Consider the following 14395-nt stretch of genomic DNA (forward strand, 5'->3'; position numbering starts at 1 on the left):
TAAGAAAGGATATTTGATGATGTAGGGTACTGTCTGCATTTTACTGCAAGCAGCTTGGAGTGACCTTATTTTACACATGTAGCAGAGCAATGAGTGAGTTTTGCAGGGCTTCTCAAACAATGGGCAAACCCCTACCTCCACTAGATGTAGCCTGCCCCACCACTATGTATTTTGTTTATTCCAAATAGGCCCTGATGCTACAATGAAGCTCCAGCCACAGATGTCCACCCACATGGATCCAATTGTAGAATCAGGACTTGTTTTGTTTGTTTGTTTTTATACTCTCTCTGCCTTTCCTCTTTGGCCTACATTAGCTACTGCAGCACAAGATTGTCACTTGTATGAGGGAGAGTTAGTGACATCTATAAATGCAGCCTAATGTCAATGTATATAATGATTGAAATGAACACTAGGTTTTGCAATATAGAAGAGCATACATACATGCACAGTATAACCCATGTATCCAAAGGTCTCTGGCAAAGTCTGAAACCTTTGGATAAACACAATTTCAGATGAAGGGGGGAGCCAGCTGCACAGCTGTTAAGACTGTGCTCTGGGTCCCTACCCAAGAGAAGCCAGTGGACTCCAGATGTTCTGGCAGCTGTAAACTGCTCTGGGTTCTCCATCCCAGAGCTCAGTGAAGAGCAGCCAGCAAACTTCAGATGTACCAGCCAGCTAAGAGGGCTGTGGAAGGCAGTGAAGAGAAACTAGATGGCTCCAGAAGGCAGTGAAGTGATGATACATGACAGTTCACGATTACCTGTCCAGTTTTTAAAAGGCTGTACAACCTGAGGGACATTACTGCTGATCTATGATTAACCAGAATGCAGGTAAGGTAAGGAATGTCTGCTTTATATATGATGAGAGGAAATATACATACCGAATATGTGATCGTGTGGAGTACTAGCAAATTTTTATTTATATATATTTTGGCTAAATGTGAGTTATCCAAGTCTTGCCAAATATGTGGTAATAAAAATATCGCACATCATACTGTCATCACCTATTTTACATGGGACATGTGTTTGCTTTTTGTTATTTTGTCTTTTTTAATATTTCTATTTTTTATAAACGATACCACTCGTTTGGGTCAATACACACACACAATAAAAGAGTGAGGTTGTAGAAAAATACTCTGAGATTAATTCTTCACTTGTCCACTGAAATACTTGCTATGGGTACTTAGGTGTTTTTCCATTCCAGACACCAAATTGATGGTGCAAGCACATGAAGGAGGAGGCACTAGCTTTAACTTAGGTGCTGACGTCTAAAGATTTGGCTCTCCATATGCAGTTTGTTTATAGAGTTTACATTTAATTTTATTTTTTTATGAGGGGCATTTGTGTAGTTTTTAACATAGGTGGCCAAATTCTGTCTAGGTGTAAGCACAATCATAGGCCATAAAAGCACTGAACAAATCTGTACCTGGTATGAAAAAAGGTCCTTATTATGACCCCACTGAAAAGTGACAAAGTTGATGCATGGCACAGAGGGACCTGGTTATTAGAAGTATTATACCTGTATAAACAATACCTGTCTGAACCAAGCCTTTTGCATAGCCTCCGCACACACCGCTCCCATGTTTTAGCCCTACTTTTGGCTCAAATAGAATATGTGAAGCCAGGAGTTGTGCAAAGGACTGTTGTCAATCAGAATAAGCATATGCATTAGGGGCCAAATCCAGAGCACACTGTTGTCAATAGAAAGACTCTCTCTGACTTCAACATGCTTTGGTTCAGACCCTGCTACTGCTTTTGGCTCATATTTGTTTAAAGGAATGGGGGGCAATACCATTTCCCCCACATGAGTCAGAATTTGGCCCATATGGAATTGAGACAGACTGAGTATCCCATATGTTGAACTCTTTAGCTAGAAAATGAAATCACCACATTATGGCTTCATATGGAAGTTAATTTACAGAATGTCTGTTTATAGGTTTCATGATTGCATTTTTGGAGATCAGTACTCCATTGCTGTGAAAGAATATAATCTCCTATTAAAATCTCTCCAAATTATAAGAATTTGTCCAGGGTTATTTTATAGTATTTCTTAGGTCTGAATAGGTATCATTCAGACTGAAAGTTATCTTGATTCTTACAAATGCAGTTAGGTAAAACAAATCACATATAAAGTGTCTATCTGGCTTCTGAAACTAAACAAAATACAAATAATTCCTGTCTCAGGAATCACAGTAGAACCAATGTGTTATACCAAAAAAAACCCCAAAACAAACAAACAAAAAAACCCCCAACAATACAAGAATAAAGTCCCAGGTCCTTCCAAATGACTAGTTCCTGGAGGAACTGTTCCAATTCTGATAGTATTTACATTGTCAGAATTATTCTTACTCTAGTTAAACAACTAGTCCCCATATCTGAAAGGTAAAGGTTGTAAATCTTCCTGGTGAATGTTGCCTATGACAGGGAAGGAAAGACTTGCATAATTACCACTTGTACTTCCTCAGAGAACATGAGCTCAAGTCTAAAGCAACGAGTTTGGTTAATAAAACATTAGGGCTTGAAAAATACAGGAAAAGACCCGACCAGCTCATATGATTAAAAAAAATAAAAATGTGTTCTTGCTTAGAAAAACAAAGTGACAAAGAGGACTTTAGTGGAAGTTTCTTCTAAGGTCTTGAATATTGAGAAGGAACTCTTGATCATTCTTCAAAGATTGGTAACACTGATTCATGGTGGAATTAATTGAGATTCATTATTGTCTTTCCTCCATCTGGAACTAAAATATACTTAAAGAGCTAGTCTGAAAATGGAATTTCTGTCCTGTGGAAAAGTCCAATATTTCAGATTTTTTCCCATCACAAACCCATAGGAAAAGCAGAAATTTTGAAATATTTCAGGTCAGGAAAATCAAAGCAACCTTATTAAATATTGTTTTGATAATGTCAAAACATTATAATATATTTTAAAATGTTAAATATTACAGTATTGTTATATAGGGAAAAGTTAAATAAAATAAAAGTTGAAACAAAACAATCAGAACAAAACAAGAAAGTCAACACAAACAAGAAAATTGATTCTCTATTGTGATTTCAAATTGTTTTGAAATTTCTGTCAAAAATTTAGTCAAATCGTGTTCCTGTTGATTCCCATTTTGATTTGAAAACATTTTCTGACAGAAAACTGTGCTGTTGAAAAATTGTAACTAGCTCTAACATATGTTATCCTATTCTGAAACAGTTTAGTATGCTAAAATTATTTAGCTTACTGTTCAGTTGATTGTAAGAGGTGTTATTCTGGTCTGTGTCCTTCAAATAAATTATGTTAATTTTAAGGGCAGATTCTGAGAGTGGCATCTTAACTCCATGGGTAATCCTACTGAAATCAATGGCACTATTCATAAAATTAAGGTGCTTCTCAAATGAGTATGGGTCTGAGAATTTGGCCCCTAAGGAGCATATTTTTGTGGCTACATAATAATGGCCCAATTGGACTACTCGTATGGGTAAAATTACTCACATATATACATGTTTGCAGGATTGGAGCCTAAAACCCCACTGTAATTTGTGTAGGATTACAAGAGTGCCCATGATGATACTGATAACTTTCATGATAATCCTTGTCTACATTTGTTCGGACCATGTACCTCACATGGAAAGATCCAGTTGAAAATATGTTGCATTATATAGCCATGGTCCTAGTCAGCATGTAGCCATTTGGGCATAAAGAAATGATATTTTTTGTCCTTTCATAACTTTCTACCCATTTTCCAATTCTCACTTAAAATTCCCTCACTTGAAGATGCCATATCCATTCTTTACAAACTTTCTCCAGAAGAACCATGAAGATCTTTTGCTCCTTTAGGCTCCTCTGTATTGCTCCTTAGAAGAGCTGTCTATTGCAGCATAGGACAGCTGGCTCCAGGAGGTACCTAAGTTAAGACTGATTTTGTAATTAAACACACCTTTCAACACAGATCTACAGAAGCCCTACCCTGTGAAGTGGTTAGTGAACATACACTACTTCCACTGAATGCAATGGGAGTTGAGGATGCTCAGTACCTTGAAGGGGAGGGATCTCTCAGTGGTCTGAGCATTGGCTTACTAAACCTAGGGTTGTGAGTTCTATCCTTGAGGGGGCCATTTAGGGGTCTGGGCCAAAAATTGGGGATTGGTCCTGCTTTGAGCAGGAGGTTGGACTAGATGACCTCCTGAGGTCCCTTCCAACCCTGATATTCTATGACTGGACCCTAATATGGAACCCTGTTCAATGTTCCTGACAGAATCATTAGGTCCTAATTATTAGGGTTCCAGCTACCAAGTGTATCATGGAATTTGAAAAGAGGTGATTCTGAAGTACCAATTCTTCAAAGGGTTCAGTTTTCTAATCATTTGGGTATGAAGATTACTTTTCCCTCTCAGCTCTCTACTTTTTAAAAATACTAATTGTGACACATTTGGCCTTGCATATTTATTAAACTCATATTACTAATGAGAAATTGTATAAAAATATTCCTGGGCTTGGAAGGATTCGATTTTTATCAGTAAATGTTGATAAACATGGATTTCACTGTACACACACACACAAACTGATGAAAACTATTTCCAATGATAATTGAAATTTACAGATAAGCAAAGTTAGAAAAATGCCATTTGAAAATGTATTAGAGTTTGATTTAAGGATATTTACTTTGTTTATTTTGATATGTGATGTTGATAATTTATGTTTTGATGATTATAAATAGGGCTATTTTTAGTAAAAGTCATGGACAGGTCAGGGCAGCAAACAAAACTTCATGGCCCATGACCTGTTCATAACTTTTACTATCTCCCCCTAAATAAAATTTGGGCTGGGAGGGCCGCGGGTGCTGGTGCTGGGTAGAGGCAGCCTGGGACCCCTGCTGATGCTGGGGGGAGGCAGGCGGCAGTGTGTGGCTTGGAACCCATGCTGGCAGTGGGGAGAGAGGTGGCGGTGTGCAGCCCAGGACCCGCACTGGTGCTGTGGGGAGGGTTGGTAGGGCTGGCAGCATGTCCCTGAAGCTCCTAGGAGGATGGGTGGCCGGGGTGGTCCACGTGCTGCTCCCGCCACAAGCACTGGTTCCACAGCTCCCATTTGCCGAGAACCACAGCCAATGGGATCTGTGGGGGCAGCACTTACAGATGCAGGCTATGTGCGGAGCCCCCTGGCCCCTCTGCCTAGGAGCTGCAGGGACATGCCAGTGGGAGCCAGGGAGCTCTCCCGCCCCCAGTAAGCACTGCCCTGCACCCCAACACTCTGCCCCATCCCTTAGCTCCCTCCCACACCCAAACTGCTGCTGGTCCAGGGGCTGCACAGCTCAGGCAGCCCCTGAGCCTGCTGCACTGGCTGCAGAAGTCACGGGGGTCACAGAAAGTCATGGAATCTGTCCATGACAGACAAGCAGCCTTAATTATAAAGCATTAACTTTTTGAATCTCAGCTTCTACTGTCATTAAATAATTGTCTGACCACCCCATAATTTTGTGCAACTGTGAAAATGTTAAGCGATAAAAATAAATAAATGCTTAAAATAAGCTTTGATGATGTGTCAAATGATTAAAAACATCAAATTCTGCCGAGCCTAAATATACTGTACTAAAAAGGCATTTTTTAAAAAACTTGTCAGATCTTGACATTTTATCCCATTCTGATAAGAATATAGTTTATTTAAAGGCAAAGATGTTGAACTAGAGACTGAAAATAAGGTAAATAATTATTCAATTTGGGTAAAACAGATGAAACCAATCATGCATGATGCCTTGATGTATGATAGCCAATTTATGCAGTTCAACCATGTGTAGACTAGGAAGTCTCTCAATTTTAAAAATCTGATCTTTATGTTTTGGTAACTTTCTTCCTCTCTGCATAACCAAAGCATTTGAAAGCATCTTACGTAACCCATATGTTACAAAAAAGATGATGGTTGAAGAGAGATATTTGATATTATGCATATCCTATTTGCACCACAAGAATTAAGATGCAAGGAACATTTGCTTTTTTTCAGAGCAGATTCATAGTACAATTGGTGCAATTACATGACAAAGACAATGTTAACATTTATGATTAAATACAGGAGATCTAGTTAAAATGAATACCACATTTATAGGAAGTTTGATTTTTTTTAAAACAAATATTTTGAAAAATCTGATTTCACTTTGGATTGGTTTTAAAAATCCCATCCAGACAAATGCAGCAAAGAATTTTAAACGTAAATATATTTTTTAAAGTAGTACAGTATGTGAAAATGATTGTTACATGCTTCATTAATTCAACTGAGTAAAGCTTAAGCAATCTTAGATTGGACAGCATCTTTTAGATGATTCATTTATGAATAGGTGATTTCTTATCCAAAAGCCAAATATATGATCATTTAGAGAGATCATGGGCCATATTCAGCTCTGTGCACCCTAATCTGTGAAGTCAACATCATTCTCCCCCTCCCGCGCAGAGTTCCAACAATGATTATACACTCACAAGGTCATGACAAAATAATACACAAGTCAATGTTCAAATTATATTTTAAAAGTGGAATTCCTCCCTTCCCCCAAAACTACTCTGGTATCCGGTGCAAGACTGACAATATTCAGTCCTGCATCAAAGACAAGTTTAAGGTCTAGTATTTCAAAGGGGAGAGTCCCAGCTGTCCACAGCAGTGGAAGGTACTGAAGTATCAGACATTGCGTTGGTGACGATTTTATGTATAGAAAAGCTATGTTAAGTAATTTGTAGAGGTTTTAAAATGTATTTGTTCTAATCTTTTCTCATCCATTGAGGCCTATACAGTGGGACTTACAGTAGACAAGGCACCTGTCTAAGCAAGAGGAAGGATACAAAGAATAGGCAAATAAAATATTTTAACACTTGGTGGTAATTTCCTTGAGACTTGACTGTGTAGTATGGGATAAAGGCTCTACCAGCATTCCTTTGGGATTGCATGGAGAACTCACTCATGGCTTGGCTGTTTATGAGTAACACAACCATCCCAAACTTGTGTCAGTAAAACCTTTGCATCACACTATTTTATAGGCTCTCTGCACATGGGAAAAATAGACAGGTTGAAGGAGACCGAACTCCTTCTCCACCTACTCTTCTGTTCTCCCTCTCTATTATTCCTCCTCCTTCTCCCACCCTGTGAACATCTTACTATTTACAGATGGGATTGTGAAGTTTTTGTAGAGCAGCAGGATTGTGAGATAATAGATAACGCAACCTTTGCTATTCACCTTTCCCTATTTTCCTCCTCTCTCTCTTTGTCCTCCTCAGGTCAACTCAAGAAAGCAACAGTTGCCTTCAAAACTAGATAACACATTAGGTGTCACCATTCAACAGTATCTTAATTCATTTATAAAAGTAGCCCATTAGAAAAAAAATTGATGTTCATTATGGGTGAAATCCTGGGCCCATTTAAGTCAAGGAGAGTTTTGCTACTGACTCTATCAAGGCTAAGATTTCACCCCATAGGTAATATTGGCAATCGTAATGTAATCTGGACATGCTACCATATGACCCCTTGGAGTTCAGAAAGGAAGTGCTGTGTGAGGATCACAATAACTAGCTCGAGGGAGAGCTGGTTAAGTGAATGAATGTTGCTAAATTGGCAACCCACAATAAAGACAGTTATAATTAACTACAACAGAGCAATTATCATCAGACAGGTGCGTATCTGTGATTGTAGCTGTTACTTTGCTGGGCTGTTTTGCTGACAGTGGTACACTGTGGCTACTAGGTTTTGAACTAAGGGTTGCTACCGAAGAATGCTCAGCTGGAAGAAAGATTGTAATAATGATAGATAACAGTGGATGGTTACAACAGTAGTCTGAAGGAGCACATTGGGTAGAGGTGAGTGCCTGTCACTGTTACAGAAAGAAGCTACTTCACGAATGAGAAGGATTGCTTTAGAGTATAGTGGAGAATGGAGGCCTAACCTCAGTAGATCTGAGATTACAATAGCAACCCACCAGAACCCAGTGTGGTGGTTTTCCTCCCTCATGCACACAGGAACTGGACTTTGATATCTAGTATACACCAGGGTGGCTGACTAGACAGTTGCCTTACCCCAACAGCCCTCACCCAGTTTGTTACCAAGCCCCATCTGGGAGTATCAAGAGAAATTTTCAGTCTGACAATGGTGCTCACAAGGTGACCTGGAATTGTCCCAGACATGCAGGAAGACACGCAAGATGCAAGGCACATGCTTTAACTAGACTGCAACTTTGTTAACTAAACTCCTCCAGTAACTTGGACACCTTGATCGATCGGTCCTTCAGCCCTCATATAGATTGCGCTGATCCACAACACATCTTCCATTCTTCTCATAACCTGGTCTTCCTTCTCCATATGTGGCCTTGTCTTGTCGCTATAAAATCTTCCCATCTCTTTGGAGGTCGACCGAGTCATCATTTCAGTTCCCATGGGTACCACTTGGCAACAGCTGTAGTCCATCAATTGTCAGTGAGCCTCGCTATATGCCCAGCCCATAGCATTTTACTATGCCTGCTCTCAGCAATGACGTCCTGCATTCCACTCTGCTGTCTGATCACTTCACTGGGGACTCAGTCGCGGATTGAAATGTCCAGAATTCTTCTTTCCATCGTCCTCTCCGTGACAGACAGTTGCTGCTCCTCTGTCTTTGTTAGTCCCCATGTTTCGCTGCCGTACAACATTGCTGGCAGTACTGTTGAGTTGAAGAAGCTGGTGCATGTTGCCTTGTTGATTTTTCCTTGGAGGACATCCTTGATAGAATTGAATGCACACCAATATGCTTTCTTTCTTCGTGAGAGTTCACCTTCCTGATCGTGGTGCAGGTTAATTTCTCGGCCCAAATAGACATATTGCTTGACTTCTTCTATTTATTCTCCCTTGACTGTTATTTGGGCTTTTGGTACGGTATCAGATCACAGAAATTTAATTTTGGAGCAGTTAATTTCAGTCCGACTTGGCTGCTTTTTGTGTTGAGTTCTCGCAGCATTTTCTATAGTTTGATAGTATTTTCAGTGATCAACACAATATTGTCCGCGAACCCCTGAGATGGTTAAACTGCTCTCTGCTGATGTTGAGTCCACCCTTCCAGTTCATCTGCCTCATTCCCATTTCAAGGCAGGCTGTGAAGAGTTTTGGTGAAATCATGTCTCCTTAGCACTGTTCTTAACTGGGATGTGAATGGGGGTATCAAATAAAGTTATATCTGTAGTGCAGTCAGAATTTGCTTCTTTTAATAGTTTGATATAGAGTGTGTCGATGCCCTGCTTTGCAGTAACTATCCAGCAATAACTCATACAGTGCTGTTCTTGGTGTGCAATAATGCACAGCTAGGAGGAAAGGGCTTAAATGCCTTCCTCTCAGGTGTGTGGAAGCCAATGGGCTTCTGCTGCACCTTTTGGCCAGCCAATCAGATAGCATGATGTGAAATACCATATGATAAATGTAACCCTTCTGCCCGTCAGAGTTGGCAGCAACAAGGGCCGGGTTCAATATCTAGGGGATCCATTCGAACAACACAATGCAAACCGGCTCGAGCCCCCACCCAGTGACCTGGGACAAATATATACCACCCCCGCTGGGCGCCTCCAAGAGGCAATACTTCCCCTCTCGCAAGCACATAGTCTGAGTGTAGCAAAAGCCTTTTAATAACAGAGAGAAACAATGTGGCATTATGTTGGGGAAACACCACCAACAGGATTCATAACACAACCCATGAGCAAAAAAAAAAAAAACCCACCCCAAGCAAATTGGGGCATGCCCCTTTCCCTTTGGTTCTTGAGTCCAGCAACCCCAAATCACCCAAAGTCCCAAAAGTCCAATGCCCCAAAAGTCTCTGTCCCTGGTCAGGGCAGCCCCAGAGTTCGAAAGTTTACCTGCGGAGCTTTACCTCCCAACCTGGGTGGAAATGGGACAGGGTAAGAGGCACCTTACATGATCTGAAGCTGACCGCCCCATAGCTCCATAGCAGCGCTCCGCTCCGCCCCACGAACTCCTTCGCTCAGCTGCTCTCTGCTCTGCCAGCTGCCCCACGAACTCCTTCACTCAGCTCCACGGCCCACAAGCAGCTCCTGCCATCCACAAACTGCTCCGCGTCGAACTGCTTCACCAGCCGGTCCGCAAGGCACTCCAGCCGTCCCGCAAACTGCTCCACAATATATCTTCAGGCTCCCCCACTACTTAACACAACACTCAGTGATTTCAGCTCTTAGGTGAATTCAGCTTGTAGTCGGGGAGCCCCAGTGCTGGTGCACTGTCAGCCCAAAATGAGCTCAGCAGCCTACAACTAGACTTCTAATGAAATCAAAATTAGCTCTGATATTCCACAGTGGAGAGAGGAGGAAGTGCAATTAGCATGTAAGGCCCTCACCAAGGGGCTCATGCCACCAAGTATTAATACTTGTCCCCAGCCTCTCTCTAGTCACACAGTTTTGGAACCCATGACCCTTGCCTAGCGAGTGCTACTTAGTTGATGGTGAATCCCTCCATCATAACAAAAGGCCACATACAGTTCCAAGCACAGTTCCCATAATCAGGGTAATAACAATTTATTCTTTCTGCCCCAATAACAGAGACACTGGGGATCCCACAGCAGCCAAAGTGACCATTTGGGCAGCTATGGTCTCATTCTAGGCATGGTGGGTGTGCCTATGCAAATGAGATCGGCCCCTGAAGTTCTTTTCCACAACTTGCCACACCTCACCACCAGATGTCAGGGTGGAGCTCATCCTGACACTGCTTACATAAATATTTTTCATAGATTAGCGGTAACCTCCCATTGTGTTAACAGCACTGTGAAGCAGATCTTATAGCAGAGCAGCCCTGGAAGGAAAAATATTTTTCATACTATTATTATTTGTATTATTGTATTGCATAGGAGCCCTAGCCAATAACCAGGACCCCATTGTTCTAGGTGGATACAAACACAGAACAAAATGATAGTCCCTGCTCCAAAGAGCTTGCAATCTAATATCACACTTCCAAACATGGGTCAGAATCTCTGAGTTGGGGCAGCCAGTTTATAAAGCACTGACAGAGAGATCCCCCCTGTGTAAGGCTGATCCTCCGATGGCATACAAGTAGCACAGGGGCTCCCACTCTGCCCCTCTCCTTTCTGATGCTATAACTGTGAAAAGAAAGCACCGATGGAATAAAGAGGGCATGGGTGAGACAGCATCACACCCTTCCAATCCTCAGCTGCATTTTTTCTCCCCTAGCATAAGTTAGAGAAACCATCAGGCTGCTCTGATGAAGCACAGGGAGAGCAGTCCTGCAGACAGCTGTAACAGTCAGAGAAACGGACTGTTGGAAGGGAATTCAAGAGATCATCTAGTCTAGCCCCCTGCACTGAGGCAGGCCCTAGTATTCCTATCCATCCCTGAATGGTATTTGTCTAATCTGTTCTTAAAAACCTCCAATGACAGGGGTTCCACAACCTCCCTTGGAAACCTGTTCCAGAGCTTAACTATTCTTACAGTAAAAAAGTTTTTCCTAATATTTAACCTAAATCTCACTTGCTGCGAATTAAGCCCATTCCTTCTTGCCCTACCTTCAGTAGAAATAAAGAACAATTGATCACCATCCTCTTTATAACAGTTCTTAGCATAATGGAAGACACTTATCAGACTCCCCTCTCAGTTTTTCTTTTCTCAAGACTAAACATGACCAGTTTTTTAGTCTCTCTCATAGGTCAGTGTTTCTAAACCTTTATCATTTTTGTTGCTCTTCTGGCCTCTCCCCAGTTTGTCCACATCCTTCCGACAGTGTGGTACCCAGAACTAGACACAATACTCCAGTTGAAGCCACACCAGTGCAGAGTAGAGTGTGACAGTTATCTCCTAGTTCTTATCTCTGATAGTCCTGTTAATACCACCCCAGAGTTATAGTAGCTTTTTCACAACTGCATCCCATTGTTGGCTCATATTCAATTTGTGATCCACTGTAGCCGCCAGATCCTTTTCAGCAGTGCTACCACCTAGCCAGTTATTCCCCATTTTCTATTTATGCATTTGATTTTTTCCTTTGTAAATACAGTACTTTGCTTTGTATTTGTTGTCACTGAATTTCATCTTGTTGAATTCAGACCAATTCTCCTATTTGTCAAGGTTGTTTTGAATTCTAATCCTGTCCCACAACTGCTTGCAACCCCTCGTAGCTTGGTGTCATCTGCATATTTTATAAGCATACTCTCTACTCCATTATCCAAATCATTAATAAAAATATTAAAGAGTACTGGACCCAAGACTGACTCCTGTGGGACCCAGTTTGACCACAAACTATTGATAATTACTCTTTGGGTGTGGTCTTTCAGCCAGTTATGCACCACCACCACCCCATTATAGTAATTCCATCTAGACCACATTTCCCTAGTTTGCTTATGAGAATGTCACGTGCGATTGTATCAAAAGCATTACTAAAATTAAGATATCTCACATCTACTGCTTCCCCCTATCCACTAGGCCAGTAACCCTGTCAAAGAAGGAAATTAGGTTGGTTTGGCATGATTTGTTCTTGGCAAATCCATGTTGGTTATTCCTGATAACCTTATTATCCTCCAAGTGCTTACCAATTGATTGCTTAATAATGTGTTCCGGTATCTTTCCCGGTATTGAAGTTAGGCTGTGTGGTCTGAGTATAATTCCCCAGGTTGTCTTTGTTTCCTCTTTTTAAAGATAGATACTATGTTTGTCCTTTTCCAGTTGTCTGTGACTCATCCTCCATGAGTTCACTCATCCTCCATGAGTTCAGGAAGATAATTGCTAATGGTTCTGAGATTGCATCCGATGAAGTGAGCTGTAGCCCACGAAAGCTTATGCTCAAATAAATTTGTTAGTCTCTAAGGTGCCACAAGTCCTCCTTTTCTTTTTGATAGTTCCTTAAGTATCCTAGGATGAATTTCATCAGGCCCTGCTGACTGGAATACATCTAATTTATCTAAATATTCTTTAACTTGTCCCTTCCCTATTCTGGCTTGTGTTCCTTCCCCTGTGGAATAAAAATTGAGTTTTAAGCCACTTGTGCACACCTTTTCACTGATCGGCACTCACTGCAGTTCAGTGGTTCATCTCCACCCCTGCTGATCAGGTTCTGTGCATTCTGTCTATACAGCTCAGAGGGACCCAATACAAGGAGTTAACACACACACACACACACACACAATTTTTTTAAATTGTTATACATTTAACAGGTCCATTAATATGTGCATAGACCAAAACTAAGTAGTTGCATGACCTTATTACAATAATAGATATAAATAAGAATGAAATGTGTCTCTAAACCAGGACTCAATATTTCCCCTTCTGTATCCAATATTACCAACCCTAGATGTTCAAAAATCATGAATCAAGTCCCCTTCCTGACCAAAAAAATTCATGAGATTGGCTTAAAAATCAGGAGATTGACTTTAAAATATATTACATTGTCTTATCTGTTGGATTCTCTTCCCTTGCCTTCTAGTTTCTGAAGTTTTTGGATGCATTTGCTTTTCCTTTTCAAAGTTCGCTCTGCAATTGTGAGGACTAGAAAGTTATTTTAAAAAAAAAATGAAAGCTGAACTTCTCATGCAATTTCTTGAACAGCAGCTGGGACTTTAGGACCAACTCCAATTATTGCAAAACTTGAGATAAAATCATGCGAGTTGGCAACACATTCTAACCTCTCTACCTCAGGGCAAGTTTGCAGTTTTATTAGGGGGTGGGGTAGAGATGGATGATTGGTAGAGGAGAAAAATTCCACATTTAGGGGTATGGGACGGAAATATTCCTGGAGAGGTTTTGTTTATTTGCTTTTTTTTTTTAATTGCAGCTATTTGAAAGTGCTTAGGAGTTTGAAATGTTAGAAATAGTCCCTGGGCAGATGAATTAGTGAGCAGAGTGCAGGTGAAGCTATTTTATCACACCTTTCATCAGTAGATCTCAAAACTCTTTTCAAAGGAGGTCAGTATCATTATCTCCATTTTGCAGATGGGGAAACTGAGGCAGAGTGGGAAATTGACTTGCCTAAGGTCAGTGGCAAAGCTAGGACTAGAACCCAGGCCTCTCCTGAATTGCAGTTCAGTGATTTATCTTCTAGGCCACACTGCCTCCTCTGTGAGAGTACAGGTGAAGAGATCAAAGTAACATGATAAATGCTTTTTTATCACATGGCCATTCCCACTACCAGTTATGGCCCTGATCCTGCAAACACATATGCTCCTGGGACTATGCAGGACAAATAAAAGTTAAGGGCATATACAAGTATTTGCAGGATTAGGCGTGTGTGATTACACATACACACAAGTTAAAATAACATTCAATATGCATTAATATATTCAAGGTGAGTAATTTAGAAAATCTTGCCTTCTCTTCTAGGAAACAGCTGCCTGTTCCCCCAAACAGTTTGTAGATGGAGGAGAAATATCTCTATCAACCTCTGAATGGATCTTGCTTTTTGTATGGCCACCAG

The sequence above is a fragment of the Lepidochelys kempii genome, chromosome 7 (genome assembly GCF_965140285.1).
Source record: "Lepidochelys kempii isolate rLepKem1 chromosome 7, rLepKem1.hap1, whole genome shotgun sequence".
Classification (NCBI taxonomy): Eukaryota; Metazoa; Chordata; order Testudines; family Cheloniidae; genus Lepidochelys; species Lepidochelys kempii.